Source organism: Scyliorhinus canicula, chromosome 1, assembly GCF_902713615.1.
Source record: "Scyliorhinus canicula chromosome 1, sScyCan1.1, whole genome shotgun sequence".
In the NCBI taxonomy this organism is placed as follows: domain Eukaryota; kingdom Metazoa; phylum Chordata; class Chondrichthyes; order Carcharhiniformes; family Scyliorhinidae; genus Scyliorhinus; species Scyliorhinus canicula.
The window spans coordinates 176,152,435-176,174,424 of NC_052146.1; positions in this window are offsets into that span (position 1 = coordinate 176,152,435).

Below are 21,990 nucleotides of genomic sequence, written 5' to 3' on the forward strand. Positions count from 1 at the left end.
ACCTCCACCTCCCTACCTTCTGGGGGCATCATGACCACGTTTAACAGCCTTCTTACATTGGCCACCAACTGCCTACCCTTAACAAACCCCGTCTGGTCCTCCCCAATAACGTCCGGATCACAATCCTCAATACTGGAGGACAACATTTTGGCCAGCATTTTGGCATCCACAGTCAACAGGGATATCGGCCTGTAGGACCCACACAGCTCCGGGTTCTTGTCCCGCTTCAGAATCAGCAAAATCGTGGCCTGTGACATAGTCGGGGGCAGCACCCCTCTTTCCCTTGCCTCATTGAACATCCTCATCAACACCGGCCCCAATCTCCCAGAGAACTTTTTATAAAACTCCACTGGGTACCCGTCTGGCCCCGGGCTTTACCCGCCTGCATGGCCTTCAGACCCTCAATAATCTCTTCCAACCCGATCAGGGCCCCCAGCCCTTCTCCAGCTCCCCGTCCACCTTTGGGAAATTCAGCCCCCCCAAGAAGTGCCTCATCCCCTCCGGCCCCGTAGGGGGTTCCGACCTATACAGCCTACTGTAGAAATCCCTAAATGCATTATTCACCCCTGCTGAATCTCCAACCAGGTTCCCATATCCGTCATTTACTTTCGCTGTCTCCCTGGCTGCCTCCCTCTTTCTAAGCGGCTGTGCAAGCATTCTGCTGGCCTTCTCTCCATGCTCATAGATCGCCCCCCTCGCCTTTCTCAGCTGCTCCACCGTCCTCCCTGCAGTTAACAAGCAGAACAGTGCCTGTAGTCTCCGCAGACCATCTATCGACCTATAGTATTTCCTTAACCAGTCGGTCCGTGTCTGCCCTGTCCACCTTCTCCCTATGGGCCCGTATTGAGATCAGCTCCCCTCTGACCACCGCCTTCAGTGCTTCCCAGACCATCGTTGCTGAAATTTCCCCCGTGTTGTTGACCTGCAGGTAGTTCTGAATACATTTCCTCAGCCGCTCGCACACCTCTTCATCAGCTAAAAGTCCCATATCTAACCTCCAGTGCGGGTGCTGATTACTGTCTTTATTAATCTGCAGGTCAATCCAGTGCAGAACATGGTCTGAGATTGTGATCGCCGAGTACCCCGTGTCCACCACCCCCAGCGCCGGCCCGAGGGTTGCTGGCGCCCCGGGCAAGCTGAACTTCGGCGCCCTTGGGGAGGGGGGGCGCCGAGAGGGGGGGGCGGGGCCGAGAGGGGGGGGCCGAGAGGGGGGCGGGGCCGAGAGGGGGCGGGCCCGAGGCCGGGGGTGCCGGGGGCGGGGCCGAGAGGGGGGGGGCCGAGAGGGGGGGAACGAAGGGGCGGGGCCGAGAGGGGGGGGCGGACCTGTGGGGGCCGAGAAGGGGGGGCGGACCCGGGGGGGGGGCGGACCCGAGGTGGGACGGGGGGGGCGGACCCGAGGGGGGGAGCGGACCGAGGGGGGGCCGCCCTGGGGGAGGGCAGCTACCGCGCATGCGCTGGTTGGCACCGGCTCAACTGCGCATGCGCGGGACCCGAGTCTCTGGCGCCCCCTAGCACATGGCGCCCCGGGCGACTGCCCGAGTTGCCGGTGCCTTGAGCCGGCCCTGACCACCCCTGTCAGTAAGGCCCTGCTCAAAATAAAGAAATCAATCCTGGAGTACACTTTATGCACTTGTGAGTAGAAGGAGAACTCCTTCACCCTCGGCTGCCCAAATCTCCATGGATCCACTCTCCCCCCATCTCCTTCACGAACCCTTTTATTTTCTTTGCCATTGCTGGCACTCTGCCCGTTTTTAAGCTTGACCGGTCCAAGCCAGGGTCAATAACTGTGTTGAAGTCCCCTCCCATGACCAGCCTGTGCGAGTCCAGGTCCGGTATCTTCCCCAGCATCCACTTTATAAACTCCACATCATCCCAATTTGGCGCATATACATTCACTAATACCACTTGCACCCCCTCCAGTTTCACACTGACCATAATGTACCGACCTCCCACATCCAAAACTATTCTACCCGCCTCAAACACCACCTGCTTATTGATCCGGATTGCGACCCCTCTAGTCTTTGAATCCAGTCCCGAGTGAAAGACCTGACTGACCCAGCCTTCCCTCAATCTAACCTGGTCAGTTACTCTAAGGTGCATCTCCTGCAACATTACCACGTCCACCTTCAATCCCCCAAGATGCGCGAACACATGTGCCCTCTTGACCGGCCCATTTAACCCTCAAACATTCCAGGTGATCAGCCTAGTTGGGGGGCTCATTGCCCCCCCCTTCACCGATCAGCCGTCCCCTTTCTTGGGCCCGCCTCCAGCCCATGCTCCGCGTCTCCACCAGCCCGCACCCAGGCAGCCTCCGCCCCCAACCTCCTCTCTGTCCCTCGACCCAAGTCCCTCCCTCCTCAGCAGAACACTCCCCCCCCCCCCCCCCCCCCCCCCCAGTAACAACACTCTGTAACCCAACACCTTTGATCAACCAAACGTATGCACAGCCCCCATTACGCTTCCGTGAGCTAGCCGGCCCAGCTAGCTTGGTGGCCCCCATCCCTGACGCCGGATAGCCTCCCACCCCACCCCCTCCCCACCAGCTAATAAAAACATACTCCAATGCAAACAATCCTCACACAATTGCCCAACCGAAAAACACCAAAATCTAAACAAGCAACTTCAAATCCCGCAAATGAAAACCTTAACTCACTCAGCCCTGCCATTGGTCGCAAATCAACACAGAAGGCGTTACAAACAGCTTTCACAAAACGAAAAACTAGAAACTTTTTTTTAAGGAACAGAGAAACCAAATACAAAAACATGAACGCTGCAGCAAAGTTCAAAAGTTCTCAGTCCACCACCAATCCTTTCCTTTTTACGAAGTCCAGCGTGTTCTGAGGCGACTCAAAATAAAAGTGCTGTTCCTCGTACGTGACCCAGAGACGGGCTGGATACAACAGTTCGAATTTTTTCTTAAAAAGATCGCCCTAACCTGGTTGAAGCCGGCTCTTCTCCTGACCACCTCCACACTCAGGTCTTGGTAGACCCGCCGGATACTATTGTCCCACTTACAGCTCCGTGTCTGCTTGGCCCACTGTAGAATGTGCTCCTTATCCGAGAACCTGTGGAATCTCACCACCATTGCCCTCGGGGGTTCTCCTGTTCGCGGCTTCTTCGCGAGTGCTCTGTGAGCCATAGCCACCTCCAAGGGCCGGGAGAATGCCCCTTCCTCTAGCAGCTTCTCAAAGATATTTGCGATGTATGCACCAGTGTCCGCTCCTTCGGACCCCTCCGGGAGCCCAACGATTCTCAGGTTCTGCCAGCGGGACCTATTCTCTAGGTCCTCCACCTTCTCCAGGAGCTTCTTCTGCTGGTCTCTCAGCATCCCCCCCCCTCCAACTCCACCGCAGTCTGATGTTCCTCCTGCTCAGCCAGCGCCTTCTCCACCTTCTGGATCGCCCGATCTTGGGCGTCCAATCTAAGCTCCAGCCGCTCAATTGACTCTTTTATCGGGTCCAAGCAGTCCTGTTTCTGCTTAGCAAAGCCTTCCTGAATAATTTGCATCAGCTGCTCCGTTGACCGCTGGGTCGACAAACCAGAGCTCCGGCCCTCCGCCATGCTGCCTCCCGTTGCAGCTTCAGCCCAAGCCTTCTCTGTCTTTCTGTTTCTGCCTTTACGAGCACTTCTAGTCCTTCTCTCCATGCACCGATGTGGGAATTCAGTTCACAATTGCCTCTGTCTTCAGTTTTACAGTTCAAGTCCGGTAGAAAATTGGGGGAAATGGTCCAAAAGTCCGACCCGAGCGGGAGCCACCAAATGTGCGACTTACTCCTGCATAGCCGCCACCGGAAGTGCTCATCTCTGATTGTTTACCTCAAGTCTCACGCATCGTAATATTGACCTTCTTTACCGTCATTCTGACAGGAAGTAAGCCTGAATTTCAATTCAGCAGTTATTCATACGGGTGTGTTTTTACAAGTTGAAAAGCACAGTGATAAATTTGTGTATTTTTGTGACTTGAGCCTTTGGGTTTTGTGGGGCACGGGTGGGTGGGATCAGGAGAGATCTGACATTATGGGGGGGCAGAAATGAAGGTGAGCGTGGGACCCCACAAAGAGTAAATCCGCCTCTGACAAAGAGAAGGTGATTCAGAAACCTGCAGTGCCAACAAATGACTGTCACCTTTGCTTAGGTTAAAGCCATGGAATAAACAAGTCTGTTAATTGTATATTAACTGTGTTTAATTATACGTATATGGGCATTAACTGGGTTATCACTTTAACCCATATTGTTGGGTTAGGAGGTATATACTCATAATGTATAATTCTGTAAATAAATATAAAAGTGTATAAAGATTGGCTCCAGTTCTATCCTTAGCAACTGGTTTTCAGGAATTCAACAAGGTGTTTGTGGTTGGAGTGTTAACAGGCTGTGCTTTCTCATCTTGAAACGGTGCCAGAATGTGTCACATCAAATCTTTATTATTTTTACATTGGATCATACCTAACAGCATGGTTTTGATTGAGAACATAAATTGATCCACTTAAACTCTTGCTTAAAGCATAAAATGACTCTGGCAGGAGTCCATCTTAGTGAGCCAACAAAAAAGGCTTGCATCGGTGACAGGAGTTCTGGATACCATGGAAATTAGGATTAATCACAAGGAATCATGAGGTCTGCACATCTGCTTGAACTGCCCGAAAAAAAACGGCCCACATAATGACCGGAACTTTCCGCCTGTTCATGCCAGAGGGACCTTCCAGTCGCACCGACAGCGCAGACCCACCTCAGGGCGCATTCAATGGGAAGCTCCATTGACAACCGCAGGACCAGAAGATTCCGCCACCAGGCAATGATGGGCCACCTCCCACAGCTTCGAAATACACAGCAAGTTGCACAGTAAATCCCACCCAATACTTTTCAAGCAACGCCCTTGTAATTGCTGTCAAGGTAATGAAAAATAATTCATGCAAAAATCCATCCAAGATATGCAAACGACTGAAGATTTAAAAAAAATATTTTATATGATCATTATTCTTCTTAAACAGCTAGATGATCTGTATCTCGAATGAAACCTTAGAATCATAGAATTTACAGTGCAGAAGGAGGCCACTTGGCCCATCGAGTCTGAAGCGGCCCTAGGAAAGAGCACCCCACTTTTTTTTAAACGTATTTGTTACAAACATGTATCAAAGCAGATTACAGCAAATAAACATCCCTGGAAACATAGTTCATAACAATCAACTATACAGTCTGTACAGATTTTTCCCCTTTTTCACCGCCCCTCCCCCATCACTAACCCCCCTACTCCCCAGCAACGAATATCTCCTCAAACACGGTCACGAACATCCCCCCACTTTTTCTCAAACTCCCCTAATGAGCCCCTTAACTCATACTTTATCTTCTCTAACCGCAGGAAGTCATACAGGTCACCCAAACATGCTGCTACCCCCAGTGGCGATGCCGACCGCCACTCCAGCAAAATTTGCCACCGTGCAATCAGAGAGGCGAAGGCCAAGACATCGGCCTTCCTCCTCTCCATGAAATCCGGCTTCTCTGAAACCCCAAATATCACCACCAAAGGGTCCGGGTCGACCTCCTCCTCCACTATCCTGGCTAAGACCACACACTCCTGCCCAGAATCTTCCCAATTTTTCACAACCCCAAAACATCGGTGCATGATTCGCTGGCCCCCACCCACACCTCTCACACTCATCTGCTCCCCCCTGAAAGAACCCACTCATTCTCGCCTGGGTCATATGCACCCTGTGCACCACCTTAAACTGTATCAGGCTCACCCTTGCATAAGAGGAGGTCATTTTCACCACTTGGACCCTCCCTGCCAACGTTAAGTACAATGTATCCCACCTCCTAAGATCCTCCTTGGCCTCCTCCACCAGCTTTGTTAAATTCCATTTATGGAGCCCCGTCCAGTCCCTCGCTACCTGAATGCCCAAATAACTAAACCTATCCCTCGCTACCATAAATGACATCCCCCCTAAATTAGCTCGCTGTGCCAGCTCATTCACCGCGAATACCTCACTTTTCCCTACATTCAACTTGAAGAGCACCCCACTTAAGCCAACACCTCCACCCTATCCCTGTAACCCAATGACCCCACCTAACCTTTTTGGATACTAAGGGCAATTTATCATGGCCAATCCACCTATCCTGCACATCTTTGTGGGAGGAAACAGGAGTACCCGGAGGAAACCCACGCAGAAACGGGGAGAATGTGCAGACTCTGCACAGACGGTGACCCAAGCCAGTAATCGAACCTGGGACCCTGGAGCTGTGAAGCAACTGTGCTAACCACTAAGCTACTGTGGTTCACGAAACAAAAGTGAATGGGGATAGCAAAAACTGCCTGCACAATACTATCTCAGTGATTTGTGACAGAAATGAGAACAGGAAGACAGGATTTCCAATATATGAGCGGCATTGTGCTTTGTCACTGGACCAGTAATCCAGACACCCGGATAATGGTCTGGGGACCCAGGTTTGAGTCCCACAATGGCAGATGGGGAAATTTGAATTTAATAAAAAAATCTGGAATTAAAAGTCTAATGATGACCATGAATCCATTGTCGATTGTTGTAAAAACCCATCTGGTTCACTAATGTCCTTGAGGGAAGGAAATCTGCCATCCTTACCTGGTCCGGTGCATGTGACTCCAGACCAACAACAATGTAGTTGGCTCTTGATGGAACCATCAATTCACTAGACACGTGCTTTAAGATATGAACAGTGGTTTTAATCTACTTACTACAGAGCCAGCCTGTTACCCGTTGAACTCTCGATGAACTGCAGGCTGGCTCTGGACACGGTTATTTATACAGCAGTCAAGGGGGAGGAGTCGTGGACGGAGCCAAGGGTGGAGCCCTGTACAAACTCCTGAGCATTCCCAGAGCTATTCCCCCTAGTGGTCGGATAATGCTACTGCGCTTACAATGGTATTGGTAAATACAGTGTGAATTACTACGTTACATTCACCACATTCACCCCCTGCAAAAAAATCAAGTCTGACGGGGGTGGTGGTCTACAAAGTAAGTCTGTCCGGTGGTCGAACTGTCCGCTGTGATCTGCGAAGCACCGGGGTTGCAGCCTCTTGCGGTGGCTGGATGGGTGTTGTGTGCTGGGGTACAATGGCGGACTCCGGGGAGGGTTGTGCCCGAGCTTCATACTCTTCTAGTTCGACTGGGGGCGCTGGGGGCTGGCCGGCGCGGGTGCACGGAACTGGTGGAGCGAGCTCGTGGGCTCGGGAGTGCGAGGGGGCGGCAGCATGGGGTGTAGGGTGAGGGGTCCTTCTGTGGGGGTAGAGAGGGCGCTGGATCCGGCGGGTGCCAGATCCCAGAGGGATACTGTGTCCTGGCGGCTGTCAGGAAACTCGGCGAAGGAGTACTGGGGGTTGGAGTGGAGCAGGTACACCTTCTCAACAAGGGGGTCGGTTTTGTGTGCCCTGACGTGTTTCCTCAGGAGTACCGGGCCCGGTGTCCTCAGCCATTCCGGAAGTGAGATCCCCGTGATAGTGCCCCTGGAAAAAATGAAGAGCCTCTCGTGAGGGGTCTGATTGGTCGCTGTGCATAAGAGGGACCTAATAGCGTGGAGCGCATCTGGGAGGACTTCATGCCACTGGGAGACTTGGAGCTTTCTAGACCGGAGGGTCAGTAGGACGGTCTTCCAGACCATCGCGTTCTCCCTCTCCACCTGCCCGTTCCCCCTGGGTTGTAGCTGGTAGCCTGCTCGAGGCAATGCCTTTGTCGAGCAGGTACTGACGCAGCTCGTCGCTCATGAAGGACGAAGCCCGGTCGCTGTGCACGTAGCTGGGGAAACCAAACAGGATGAAGATGCTATGCAAGGCCCTAATGACTGTGTGGGGGGTCATGTCGGGGCACGGGATAGCAAATGGGAAACGGGAGAACTCATCTACGACGTTTAGAAAGTAAACGTTCTTGTTAGTTGAGGGGAGTGGCCCTTTGAAATAAATCGCGAGGCGTTCAAAGGGCCTAGAAGCCTTGACCAGGTGGGCCCTGTCTGGTCTATAGAAGTGCCGTTTGCATTCCGCACAGATCGGGCAGTCCCTGGTGACCGCTTTTACCTCCTCGTTGGAGAAAGGCAGGTTTCGGGCTCTGATGTAGTGGGCGAGCCGGGTGACCCCCGGGTGGCAGAGGTCGTTGTGGATGACTTTCAGTCTGTCAATCTGCGCGCTGGCGCATGTCCCGCGGGATAGGGCATCCGGAGGCTCGTTGAGCTTCCCAGGTCGATATTTAATATCATAGCTGTAGGTGGAGAGTTCGATCCTCCACCGAAGAATTTTATCATTTTTTATTTTGCCCCTTTGCGAGTTATCAAACATAAAGGCGACCGATCTTTGGTCGGTGATCAGGGTGAACCTCCTACCTGCGAGGTAGTGCCTCCAGTGACGGATAGCCTCCACAATGGCTTGTGCTTCTTTCACGACTGAGGAGTGTTGGAGTTCTGAAGCGGAGAGGGTACGGGAGAAAAATGTGACTGGTCTCCCTGCCTGATTTAGTGTGGCTGCTGGTGCTACCTCTGAGGCGTCGCTCTCAACCTGGAATGGAGTGGATTCATCCACCGCCCGCATGGCCGCTTTGGCGATGTCCTCCTTGATGCAGTTGAAGGCCTGGCGTGCCTCAGCTGACAGGGGAAATCGTGTGGCCTTAAAGAGTGGGCGGGCTTTGTCCGCATATTGAGGGACCCACTGGGCGTAGTAGGAGAAGAAGCCCAAGCACCGTTTGAGGGCCTTGGGGCAATGGGGGTGGGGGAGTTCTAAAAGGGGGCGCATGCGGTCCGGGTCTGGGCCCAGAACTCCGTTTTCCACGACGTAGCCGAGGATGGCCAGTCTGTTTGTGCGGAAAACGCATTTCTCTTTGTTGTAGGTGATGTTTAATTTCTGTGCCATCTAGAAAAAACGGTGGAGGTTGGCGTCGTGGCCCTGCTGGTCATAGCCACAGTTGGTGACATTGTCCAAGTACGGAAACGTGGCCCGCAGCACGTACTGGTCCACCATTCGGTCTATTGTTCGTTGGAACACCGAGACCCCATTAGTGACGCCGAAGGATACCCGGAGGAAATGGAAGAGGCAGCCATCGGCCTCGAATGCCGTGTAGTGGCGGTCCTCCGGGCGGATTGGGAGCTGGTGGTATGCAGACTTCAGATCCACCGTGGAAAAGAGCCGATACTGGGCGATCTGATTTACCATGTCTGCAATCCTGGGGAGGGGATACAGGTCAAGGAGCGTAAATCTATTTATGGTCTGACTATAGTCGACAACTATGCGGAATTTTTCCCTGGTCTTAACGACCACCACCTGAGCTCTCCAGGGACTATTGCTGGCCTCTATAATCCCCTCACTGAGAAGCCTTCGGACCTCTGTTCTGATAAATACCCTATCCTGCAGGCTGTATCGCCTGCTACGAGTGGCTACGGGTTTACAGTCCTTTGTGCGATTGGCGAAGAGAGGAGGGGGGGAGATTCGCAGTATAGCGAGGCTGCAGATAGTGAGTGGGGGCAGGGGCCCGCCGAAGCTGAGGGTGAGGCTCTTAAGGTTACACTGAAAATCAAGGCCTAATAAGAGTGGCGCGCAGAGGTCGGGCAAACCGTAGCGTTGAAATTTTGAGTAGCTAGCGCCTCGGATTGTGAGTTTCGCGGCGGTGCGCCCCTGGATCTGTACAGAATGGGAGCCTGAAGCGAGCGAGATAGTTTGCCGCACGGAGAAAACGGGGAGCGAACAGCGTCTTACCAGGTCTGGGTGTATGAAGCTCTCAGTGCTCCCGGAGTCAAAAAGGCATGGCGTGTTGTACCCGTTGATTTGGACCTCTGCCATCGAATTTCGCAGATGCTTCGGGCGTGATTGATCCAGGGTGACTGCGCCGAGTTGCAGGCCGCTTGACGAGCGCCCGGGGAGGTCGTACTCTTCCGATGAGTTGTCCGAGCGTGGAGATGCAGGTCGGGCCCGTGGATCGCACGTGGCAAGCGGCGAGGAAGATGGCGTCCAAAATGGCGGTCCCCATGAGTCGCACGTGGCCGGCCGCGTGGTGGAGGTTTACCAAGATGGCGGCCCCCATGGATTGCATGTGGCGGGAGGGGGCGGGGTCGGGGCATAGGCCGCAGCGTTTCGGGCTCCGCGGGCCTGCGGGTGTGGGGAGCGATTACTTCGTGCCGCTGGAGAGTTGGAAGCTGGGGCCCTTTTTGCGAGGCACACTCTCGCGTAGTGGCCTTTCCGCCCGCAGCTGCTGCAGGTCGCGTTGCGGGCCGGGCAGTGCTGCTGCGGGTGCTGATTCTGGCCGCAGAAATGGCAGGCTGGAGCAGCCTGGTGGCTGGGAGGCCGCATGGCACAGGCCTGGGGGAGTCGCTGGTCGGGGCCCCATGATTGGGTCGCGGGGATCGAGGTGAGGCTGCGGAAGGAGACCTCCATCGTGGTAGCAATTTCCGCAGTTGATTCTAAGTCTTGGGCCCCCTTTTCCAGCAGTCGTTGGCGCACATAATTAGACCTGAGGCCCGCTACAAAAACATCGCGTACAGCAAGTTCTCTATGTTCAGCTGCGGTAACCGCTTGATAGTTACAGTCATTAGATAGATTATTGAGCTCTCTTAAAAATTCGGTGAGTGATTCTGTAGGCCGCTGGCGGCGAGTCGTGAACACATGGCGTGCGTAAACTTCGTTAATGGGCCTTACATACATCTTATCGAGTATCGCTAGCGCTGCAGCATATGAACCGGCCGAGTTTAGTTGCGTAGAGATTCTGTGGCTCACCCTCGCGTGCAGTAGACTTAACTTCTGTTCCTCTGTTGTTTCGGCTGTGCTCGCTTCTGCCAGGTAGGCCTTAAAGCACCGTAGCCAGTGGGAGAAGATTTATTTTGCCTCTGCATCCTGTGGGTCGAGTTCCAGGTGTCCAGGCTTGAGGGCTGATTCCATGATCGATCCTGACTGTTCTTAAGTAGATTAAATTGATGGAACCATCAATTCATGAGACACGTGCTTTAAGATATGAACAGTGGTTTTAATCTACTTACTACAGAGCCAGCCTGTTACCCGTTGAACTCTCGATGAACTGCAGGCTGGCTCTGGACACGGTTATTTATACAGCAGTCAAGGGGAAGGAGTCGTGGGTGGAGCCAAGGGTGTAGCCCTGTACAAACTCCTGAGCATTCCCAGAGCTACTCCCCCTAGTGGTCGGATAACGCTACTGCGCTTACAATGGTATTGGTAAATACAGTGTGAATTACTACATTACATTCACCACAGCTCTTCAACATGCCACTCAGTTTGAGGGTCAATTAGAGACGGGCAACAAATGCTGGCCTTGCCTGCGATGTCCACATCTCAGGAAAGAATTTTAAAAAACATTGTTAACAACATACTCTCTCTGACTGATTATTTAATAATAATAATAATTGCTTATCATCACAAGTAGGCTTCAATGAAGTTACTGTGAAAAGACCCTAATTGCCACATTCCGGCGCTTGTTCAGGGAGGCTGATACGGGAATTGAACCCACGCTGCTGGCATTGTTCTGCATTACAAGCCAGCTGTTCAGCCCACTGTGCTAATCCAGCCCCAATGATACCATTACCAACCACAGGGAGAATCATCATTTTGTGATCGGGAATATAATCCATCATGTGTTCAATAAAGGGAGACAAGTTCCTTGAAGAACAGAGGAATTAGGAGCAGAAGTAGGCAATTCAGCCCCTCGAGCCTGCTCCGCCATTCAATCAGATCATGGCTGATCTCTTTCTAGTCTCAAATCTACCTCCCTGAAGAACCCTGACTGGCATGAGAATATGTTTCTTCTTTATTTAGCTCTCAGCTTCCTGGAAAGATAATGTAGCAACTTGTCTGTCTCTCCATGATGTGAGTAACTTGACTGAGACCCAACATGAACGTTAACTAATCTCAGAGAAACTTCTAGCTTCAAGTTAAAAAGAGCAATGACAATGGAGCTGAGAGTTAATGTCAGCTTTGCAATTATAAGTATTGTAACATAGCACTTTCGAGCACCTAGTTTCACTTTGAAGGTATGATGAGAAACAAGTTAAACTCTCTGCCATTCGACTTAGTTTTTGGTTGTCAGACAAGTTATCACAGAGGGGATGCTGAGCAGTAGCAACAATGACTGATAAAATTGCAGAGAAATTCTGCAGGCTGCTCACCCATGCCCCCTTAGCTGGTGGTGGCCGAGAGCATGTGACTGCTCTCTCAGCCATCGGTCTTACTTGGAATGGAGGAAACACAGAGAAGAATAAGGAGGGAAAACTAGCGGGCAATTAGCTTGAAAAATCACAATTACAAGTAAGATTGTGCTGAGTATACTTGGAATTTAAATTCTACATATAAATTAACTTTAATTTCTCTGCTATGTCTGACTTTTTTTTCACTCTGAGACAGGAAGTTCCAACAGTGATGATTAAATCCTTTGCAAATAATGAGTCCTTTCCAATTTACCATGTGGCAGAAGCCATGACATTCATGACAACGCACGTCTCCACTGTCACGTTGCTGAAGACTGTTGTGCTCATTATACACGGCCCTGGCATTATTAATACCAGCTGTAAGCTTATTTAATTAACACTCACACACAGCTTGAAGCAAAAATTCCTTCGCCCTTTAAAGTATTCATAATGTAGGCTGAGATTGTTTACAGCAAAGAATTAAAACAGGAATCTGGGGCAGAAGAAAGTATATTGACAAACAATACAACGACTCCAACTCAGGGTACAAAGTAACATTGCCCCAAAAGTAAACAGTGTGTGTACTGTGTTGATAGAGCAAGAACAATTGTGCCCAAAGGGCATTTAACACTGAGCTGGAGACTGCAGCTAATCACAGAAGCCAGCAACAGAAACGGCAGCAAACCCGCAGGGCAGGATTTTCCAGCCCTTCCAGCCGGCGGGATCTTCCCGTCCTGCCGAAGGCAATCCCACGTGACATGTTCCCTGGCAGCGGGATGGGCAAAACGACCTCCGCCGACAGCAAATCCACCTGGGATGTGATGGGGGGGCGGGGGGTATGGTGGGGATGCAAAATCCTGCCCACAATGCTTAGAGATGTTGATTACCTTCCTATGTGTTTCTGGCAAATGTTCTTTCAGCCAGACAGCTCAGCAGCAATTACAGTATATCAGTCACCCAGGCTTGTGCACAGCAGACAACTAATATACTGCAATTGCTGTTGCTGCATGTTCACCCCAGTCATTTCCTTGGCCTTCTATTTTTAGCTGTCTGTTTCCAGTTGGATCATGATTTGCTTTCTTAAATTTATCATGCTGTGTTCCAGATAATCAATGGAACAGTTAACAAGGGGAGACAGCAGTAACTAATGTAATCTTCAAACACGAATAGAAGAATCCATCTCAGGAATTTCCTTAATTGTGCTGATACCGCAGTCCAAACTGACCTGATTTTGTTCCTATATGAAGCCAAACTCAAAGAAAAGTGCCCTATATGTACACACATACCTTGTAGATATGCGTATTTGGATCATTTTGTTTATTGATAGGAGTGGACTGACAGGAATAGTGAGTCTCAAAATGGAGTTTTGAAAAAGGCACCACAAAAATATTCAGACACAAACTGAGCATTTTAAGTACTGGATTAGCGTACAATCACTTGAGTTCATAAGAAGATTATAAATTCAATGTCCTCAATTATTTCTAGTACATTTGGTTAACAGTTACTGTCAAATTCCCTTGTGCACTATTTTCATAGACATTAATTCTTATTTTAAATGGGGGACAAAACAAGTCTAAAATAGAGACAGCAGGCATAGTTTAACCAGTGCAATAAAAAATGAACTCACAAAGTAAAGTAAAACCTCACAATATGGGTCTCCACTGGTTATTTCAATAATTTCACATATTAAGTAAACAGGGCGTAACCTTGCTATACATTTAAGTGAAACTGTACCTCATATTTTGAATCTACATTGTAATATTTTCTGAATATATTTGAATTCTTTTGATTTTTAAACACCTATTTTCATCCTGCCTTTACTTGAGCTAAATGTGATATGCAATAACTTACCCAGTTCTCCATTCACTTCTAGTCAGAGAGGAGAGCAATCCATGGATGTGAAAATGTCTCCATTAAATAGTTCTCCCACAACGTATCAGGGGGTCTCTAAAAGGGAAAGGTGAGCCAAGGACCTTTAAAAATGCCCAGGCCTCAGGATTTACTGGGAAGATAGGCTATGATTATGATCCAGAAATAAGGATGAGATTTTTGTGGAGGAGGCGGGAAGGTCAAGCCGGGAAAGTTCTCAACCTGGGAGATTGTCTCCTTTAAAAAGGCCCCCATCGCATGCCAGATTTTATTTCAGGGATGTTCGGCGGGATGGATTCAGGCCCATCACCTCTGCAGGCAGACCAAGGCAGCAACAGAGACAATGGATGACCAGGCCAGCAGGCGAGAATGCCCTCCTCCGTTTTAGCCCAGTTTTAATGATGAATGTCAGGCCATCAAAAACTCACCCCTCATCCCCGTTCCCTGTCATCCCTCCATCCCCCCACATGCTCCCACCATGCCCATTCATATTCCCCATGTCCTCTAATAGGATTAAACTAGTTCTAACTTCCAAGTAACTATGCTACTGGCGACAGCAGCTTGGAGTCCCTGAGTGAACTGTATCGAACACATAGGCTGCAAGTATCAGGCAGAGAGGTAAAAAGCACCTACAGTGACAAGGGAAGGAGCCAATGAGCATTTTTTGTTCTTGTCCAGATCAGAGACAAATTTTTAGTTTTATTTCTGTAAAATTAGATAGGTCGTCTAATAAACAGAGGCATGAGGTTGTCCAATAAACAGAGGCATGCCAAGGCACCTCACTCCAGTCAAATACACATTCTGTGCCATGTGGAAACTCCAGGATGCTTCTCATGGAAGTGCCATCACTGGGGGATCTCGAACTCCAGGTTTCAGAGCATAGGCAGCAGCTGGTGTTACAGGAAGCTGTATGGCGAGCCTGTTTCATAAGGCGGCCAACCCATGGAGTGTGCAAGCCGAGAGGAACGGATGACTGCCAGACTGACAAGAGGAACAGGCAGGTGGTGTCTGTTGAGGGCATCTCGCTGTCGAACTGGTAATCAGTTCTGAATACTGGTGAGCGTGATGGTTCCTTTGGGGAGTGCAGCCACAGCCAAGTCATAGAACAAAGAACATTACAGTGCAGTACAGGCCCTTCGGCCCTCGATTTGGGCCGATCTGTGAAACCACTCTAAAGCCCATCTACACTATTCTTTTATCATCCATATGTTTATCCAATGACCATTTAAATGCCCTTAATGTTGGCGAGTCCACTTCTGTTGCAGGCAGGGCATTCCACAACCTTACTACTCTCTGAGTAAAGAACCTACCTCTGACATCTGTCCTATATCTATCTCCCCTCAATTTAAAGCTATGTCCCCTCGTGCTAGGCATCACCATCCGAGGAAAAAGGCTCTCACTGTCAACCCTTTTTAAGCCTCCGATCATCTTGTATGCCTCAATTAAGTCACCTCTTAACCTTCTTCTCTCTAACGAAAACAGCCTTAAGTCCCTCAGCCTTTCCTCATAAGATCTTCCCTCCATACCAGGCAACATCCTGGTAAATCTCCTCTGCACCCTTTCCAATGCTTCCACATCCTTCCTATAATGCAGCGACCAGAACTGCACGCAATACTCCAAATGCGGCCGCACCAGAGTTTTGTACAGCTGCAACATGACCTCATGGCTCCGAAATTCAATCCTTCTACCAATAAAAGCTAACACACCGTACGCCTTCTTAACAACCCTATCAACCTGGGTGGCAACTTTCAGGGATCTATGTACATGGACACCAAGATCTCTCTGCCCATCCACGCTACCAAGAATCTTACCATTAGCCCAGTACTCTGTCTTCCTGTTACTCCTTCCAAAATAAATCACCTCACACTTTTCTGCATTAAACTCCATTTGCCACCTCTCAGCCCAGCTCTGCAGCTTATTTATGTCCCTCTGTAACCTGCAACATCCTTCTGCACTGTCCACAACTCCACCGACTTTAGTGTCATCTGCAAATTTACTCACCCATCCTTCTGCGCCCTCCTCCAGGTCATTTATAAAAATGGCAAACAGCAGTGGCCCCAAAACAGATCCTTGTGGTACACCACTAGTAACTGAACTCCAGGCTGAACATTTCCCATCAACCACGACCCTCTGTCTTCTTACAGCGAGCCAATTTCTGATCCAAACTGCTAAATCACCCTGAATCCCATGCCTCTGTATTTTCTGCAATAGACTACCGTGGGGAACCTTATCAAACCCTTTACTGAAATTCATATATACCACATCAACTGCTTTACCCTCGTCCACCTGTTTGGTCACCTTCTCGAAGAACTCAATAAGGTTAGTGAGGCACGACCTACCCTTCACAAAACCGTGTTGACTATCCCTAATCAAATTATTCCTTTCTGGGTGATTATAAATCCTATCTCTTATAAACTTTTCCAAGACTTTGCCCACAACAGAAGTAAGGCTCGCTGGTCTATAGTTACCGGGGTTGTCTCTACTCCCCTTCTTGAACAAGGGGACAACATTTGCTATTCCCCAGTCTTCTGCCACTATTCCTGTAGACAATGACGACATAAAGATCAAAGCCAAAGGCTCAGCAATCTCCTCCTTAGCTTCCCAGAGGATCCTAGGATATATCCCATCCGGCCCAGGGGACTTACCTATTTTCAAACTTTCCAGAATTGCTAACACCTCCTCCTTATAAACCTCAAGCCCTTCTAGCCTAGTAGCCCGTATCTCAGTATTCTCCTCGACAACATTGTCTTTTTCCTGCGTGAATACTGACGAAAAATATTCATTTAGCACTTCCCCTATCTCCTCGGACTCCATGCACAATTTCCCACTACTGTCCTTGATTGGCCCTACTCTTACCCTAGCCATTCTTTTATTCCTGGCATACTTATAGAAAGCTTTAGGGTTATCCTTGATCCTACCTGCCAAAGACTTCTCATGTCCTCGCTTGGCACTTCTTAGCTCTCTCTTTAGGTCATTCCTAGCTAACTTGTAACTCTCGAGTACCCTAACTGAACCTTCACGTCTCATCTTTACATAAGCCTCCTTCTTCCTCTTGACGAGTAAATCAACTATTTTAGTAAACCACGGTTCCCTCGCTCGACCACTTCCTCCCTGCCTGACAGGTACATACTTATCAAGGACACGCAGTAGCTGTTCCTTGAACATGCTCCACATTTCAATTGTGCCCATCCCCTGCAGTTTTCTTCCCCATCCTATGCATCCTAAGTCTTGCCTCATCGCATCATAATTGCCTTTCCCCCAGCTATATCTCTTGCTCTGCGGTATATACCTATCCCTTTCCATTACTAAAGTAAACGTAATTGAATTGAGGTCACTATCACCAAAGTGCTCACCTACCTCCAAACCTAGCACCTGTCCTGGTTCATTACCCAGTACCAAATCCAATGTGGCCTCGCCTCTTGTTGGCCTATCTACATACTGTGTCAGGAAACCCTCCTGCACACATTGGACAAAAACGGACCCATCTAAAGTACTCGAACTATAGCGTTTCCAGTCAATATTTGGAAAGTTAAAGTCCCCCATGATAACTACCCTGTTACTTTCGCTCATATCCAGAATCATTTTTACAATCCTTTCCTCTACATCGCTGGAACTTTTCGGAGGCCTATAGAAAACTCCCAACAGGGTGACCTCTCCTTTCCTGTTTCTAACCTCAGTCCATACTACCTCAGTAGACGAGTCCTCATCAAACGTCCTTTCTGCCACCATAATACCGTCCTTGACTAACAATGCCACCCTTCCCTGAGCTTACTGAAATATCTTAACCCCGGAAACTGCAACAACCATGCCTCGCCCTGCTCTAGCCATGTCTCCGAAATGGCCACAACATCGAAGTCCCAGGTACCAACCAATGCTGCAAGTTCACCCACCTTATTCCGGATGCTCCTGACGTTGAAGTAGACACACTTTAAACCACCTTCCTGCCTTCCGGTACACTCCTGCAACCTTGAAACCTTACTCATGACCTCACTATTCTCAACCTCCTGTATACTGGAGTTACAATTCAGATTCCCAACCCCCCTGGCATAGCATAGTCCATAGCATTAAGGGTGACTCATTGGCACCGGGTGGCAGAGGTAGGTAAGGAAAGAATTTGTGATGTTAAGGGATTGATAGGCAATAGTTAGGGGAACAGACAGGCATTTATTTGACTGCAGACTTGAATCCGGGATAGAATGTTTCCTTCCTGGTGCCAAGTTCAAGGATGTCACTGAGTGGCTGCAGAGCACTCTAAGGGGGGGGGGGGGGGGGGGGGGGGGGGGGGGGAGGCAAACAACCAAAGAATTTTGCCAGTAATGTAGGTAGAAAGAGGGTTGAGGTCCTGAAGACAAATGTTAGAAAAACTGGGAAAGAAACTTGCAAGCAAGTCCTCAAAGGTAGTAATCCCTGGGTCACCCCTGGTACCACACACTAGTGAGTATGGAAAAAGGAGGATAGCAGGTGAATTTCTGGATGGAGAGATGGTGCTAGAGGAAGAGCATTTGATTCCTGGGCTCTGGGACCAGTTTTGGGGGCGATGGATCCTCAATGGGATGATTGGTTTGCAGTTCAACAGGGCCATTTGCTGGTGCTGCTGGGTGGGGAGGGGGGGGGGGGGGGGGGGGGGGGGGGAGTGGATTTGAAATAGTTTGATCAGTGGATGGGGAATGGGGGATTGGGGGGAGTGTACCCTGAGCATAGGTTTAGAAAGGACAGAAGTAAATGGAAATGGAATGCAGAAAATTGATAAGCAAGTCTGGATGGCAGAGGAAAGGAAGGCTAAAAATAACCAGCAAGGGAATTAGTAGTGTTGAGACAGACTGGTTAGAAAGCCCACTTTGTCTCTCTCAGGCTTTGACCCAGTTTTATAAAAGTTGTTGGGCCACTAGCCCAACCCCCTCTCATTCTCCATGTCCCCTAATACCCCCACCAAAATTCACAAGTCCCTTCATAATTCTCCATGCCCACCTCGCCAGTAGCCATTCTGGGAAGAGTTCAGGAGCCATATGGAGATGACACAAAATTTTAACAATCTAAGAGTGCTCTTGAACAGAAAACAATATCAGGCGTGAAATTTATCCAAAAATTTAAAATCCCCTCAAATAGTCAACCTGTTTTTTAAAAAAAACTTCAATGCAGGAGCCACAATGAATCATTTCATAGCCTCTTAACTCTGTAAATCAGAATGTTAATGCAATTCCCCCCTCCCTTTCCCCTTGCTGAGATAAGTAATTTTGGAACTTTTGGAACTCAGCCAAGCATTCATAATGTGGCTCAATTGTAACAGCACCAAGAAACACTCCGCTATCTAACGCCCATCCGGGTAGATCGGGGGCCACAGCAGGGAACTTCCCGCTGAGGCTGAACTTAGCCCCGTTTTCTGCACTGAGGAACTCCGCTTTCCTGAACTCCTCAATGCAGCGAAAATCAGGATGCCACATTTAAATGGCGTCCCAATCTCTTGAGCCCCTGACGCGACCACCGAACACCCCCCCCCCCCCCCCCCCCCAAGACCCAACTCCCACACCCCCGCACCTCCCACACACACAGGCAGGCAGGCACACCCCAGGCCAATTACAACTACACACAAAATGCCAACTTGGCAATGTCAGGGTGCCCAGCTGGTATCAACAGTGCCAGGGTATCACCCTACCCAGAGGGAAAGCACCTGAGTGCCTCCAATCTTCTGCAAGACCCCACGAGTGCCATTCTGTCAGGTGCCTGTTTGTGGAGATCAGTGCTGAACAGCGCCCAGCCAAGGGGCTGGATTCTCCATTATTGAGACAGTGTCCCCATGCCGGTGTCAAAACTGTGGAGTTTCATTCCAGAAAAACTGGTGTGAAAGAGCCACAAATTCCTAGCCCTGCAGGGGGCTAGCAGGGATCCGGCGCAAATCTAGCAGCATTTGCTGCAGGTACGGGCCCCCGCACTGCCAGGTCAAAGGCCGCACATGCGCATGGCGCCAGCCTCCAGTGGTCGCGCTGTGCTCCATGACCGACTCGGACCGCGGAGCTGGACCCCAATCGGCTGCACACCCGATGCTGCCCGCCCGCACAAACACTTCCTGGCCGCGTATAAGGCCACCCCCTGCTCTGATTGTCCCAGCCCCAACCAGGGCAGCCGCGGACTGAGTCCGCAGCCGCCACACTAATTTCCCGACCGGCTGGACAACATTAGATCCACGCCGTCAGGACTTCAGTCAGTCAGGGGTGGAATGGGCCTCCAGTAATAGCCCCAGGTAGGTCCAAGGTAGCACGACATATTTCAGGGCCCGCAGAATCAGGAACCCGCGCCGGTCCCGATTCTGTGCAGGACAATGGATTCTCCGCAGCGGCCACGATTTCAGTGTGGGGGTGCGAAGAATTCAGCCCAAGGTCTCCAAGATGAGGGTTAGATCTCGGGAACGCATATCAGAGTGAGACTAGCTGTCTAGAAAGGGTATGGAAGAGATCACTGAGAGTGTTACCAGGACTGGTAAATTTTAGCTTTGAGAAGAGATTGGGTAATTAAGGGTAGATTGTTCTCTTTGGAACAGAGGAGGCTGAGGAGAGAATTCATTGAGATGCGTAAAATTATGTCAGGTCTTGACAAAGTCGATAAGGAGGCCCTATTTCCCTCAGCAATAACCATGGATGACATGGATTCAAATCAATTGGTGAAAGGTTTAGAGGGGAATCAAGGAGAACTTCTTTTCACCCTGAGGGTGGTGGGCGTCTGGCTCACTGCCAGAAAGGGTGACAGAGGCAGACACCTTCAACACATTTCAAAAGGTCTTGGATGTGCATGTGAAGTGCCGTAACCTGCAAAGCTGCAAAACACAAATTGAAAAGTGGGATTAGTCTGGATAGCTCTTTTACAGACACATTCCTGCTGCCAGGGAAATTTCCAGGGTGGGTTTCAGGCAAATTGGCTGCCCCCTAAATGAAGGCAAGCAGTCGATTGAAGATATTAAGGCCCCGATTAGGGATGATGTTTTTGGCATTTGTGGAGCAGCCCCGTGATGTGGGGAGGTTGCCAGCTCAATGGAGACAACCTCCCTGTCGCAGTCCGGCGGAGCTGCAGACACCCAATACCTAAAGAGGACGCCTCCGGCACCAAAGGTCATGTCTGCAGCTCAAACTCTGCCACCAAAGGGACCTGCCTGCTTGGGCCCTCTATAAAACTTATTATTGCCACGACTTTCAGGGTGCTTCCATTTTGAGGCCTGATTTCCTGCTTGCCACAGCAGAGCCCCAGTGAGGTTGCTGAGGTTCCAGAGTGTGGCCCACCCTCTGCCTAAAATTGGGCAGAGAGTTGGAAGATGAAGGACAGCACTGTAGCACAGTGGTTAGCACTGCTGCATCACAACGCCAGGGACCCGGGGTCAATTCCAGCCTTGGGTGACTGTCTGTGTGGTGTTTGCACATTCCCCCCGTGACTGCGTGGATTTCCTCCGGGTGCTTTGGTTTCTTCCCACAGTCCCATTATGTGCAGGTTAATGTGTTGGCCATGATCAATTGCCCCTCAGTGTTCAAAGGTTAAGTGGGGTTATGGAGATGAGTCGATGTGTGGGCCAAGGGAGGGTGCTCTTTATGAAGGTCGGTGCAGACTCAATGGGCTGAATGGCCTCTTTCTGTACCGAAGGGATTCAATGATTCCATGACCAATCAGGAGGCTGCCCCGGGAATATCACTGTATCCCAATCTCACTCCCGGCTCGTGCTTGGAGTCCCCATTTGGTTTCAACTCAGGATTGTAGCCACCTGGGGTGGCCACGTCCCGATTTCAAAATGGACACTTGCAAAGAGTAAAGGGAAATTTGGACAATGCGAAGTAAACAAGCAGATGCAAGGTTTGCCTGTGGATTGGAGTTTGCAGCTCCCAGACAAAACCGATACTACAAGCCATTAGTATAGTAATGAGCTATCTCCGGGGACAAAAGAGAAACATTTAAGCAAACAATACCAGAGCAGACTCCCCGGCACCAGTGGAGACTAAAACAAAG